The sequence below is a fragment of the Mastomys coucha genome, unplaced genomic scaffold (genome assembly GCF_008632895.1).
Source record: "Mastomys coucha isolate ucsf_1 unplaced genomic scaffold, UCSF_Mcou_1 pScaffold9, whole genome shotgun sequence".
NCBI classification, from domain to species: domain Eukaryota; kingdom Metazoa; phylum Chordata; class Mammalia; order Rodentia; family Muridae; genus Mastomys; species Mastomys coucha.
Window position 1 is genome coordinate 103,881,530 of NW_022196915.1, and position 878 is coordinate 103,882,407.

Consider the following 878-nt stretch of genomic DNA (forward strand, 5'->3'; position numbering starts at 1 on the left):
CATCTCTATTAACTTAGTGTGCATGGCAGGGCTTGCTGCTGAGTCATCTCTATTAACTGTGCATGGCAAGGCTTGCTGCTGAGTCATCTTTATTAACTCAGTGTGCATGGCAGGGCTTGCTGCTGAGTCATCTCTATTAACTCAGTGTGCATGGCAGGGCTTGCTGCTGAGTCATCTCTGCTAACTCAGTGTGCATGGCAGGGCTTGCTTGCTGCTGTGCTTGTGTTTCCTGCATTAGCGCTTTACTACAGTAACTGAGTGAACAAGGAACCAGACGACAGCACAGGAGGAAAGTGACGTCCTCATTTTCTGTCAGGAAAAGCTAGAATATAACAGGTGATCTTCCTGAGATGAGTCGGTCTTGGATTAAAATCTATAATGGATTGGCTCCGATAGGCAAGGCCCAGGAGAAACTCATTTTAGGAAAGATTTCTGCTATTATTATGTGTTTCCTGTTATTATTAAATATATAACAATCACTAGGTATTGATGTACTCTCTTGAGCAGATCTCTGCAGACCTATAAAGATGCACTATCTTGTAGTGGTGCTATATAGACACACAGATAATGATTCTATAGAATTCCTGACATGATTCAAATAATTTTAGGAAGAAAGTTTTTAGAGACAGTCTTAGTTGCTAAAGAGATGTAATATACAAGTTAGAATAAAGAATAGAATGTGCCCACTCCTCAGAAAAGTAAAGGCTACATAATAAGAAATACTATGAGCACTAAATACACTAAAAAAAGAAACAGTCTTGGGAAATTGCCCTATCCATCCATTTGTCCATCCATCCATCCATCCATCCACCCATCCATCCATCCATCCATCCACCCACCCACCCACCCTCCCACCCACCCACCCATCCATCCATCCA

The 878-nt window shown here is 41.9% G+C and overlaps 1 protein-coding gene across 1 annotated transcript in view; it reads right to left on the reverse strand.

Moving 5' to 3' along the window:
• Positions 1 to 878, reverse strand: part of Uggt2 (UDP-glucose glycoprotein glucosyltransferase 2) — a 153,194-nt gene that overhangs the window by 28,755 nt on the left and 123,561 nt on the right. The gene's annotated exons all lie outside the window — the stretch shown is intronic.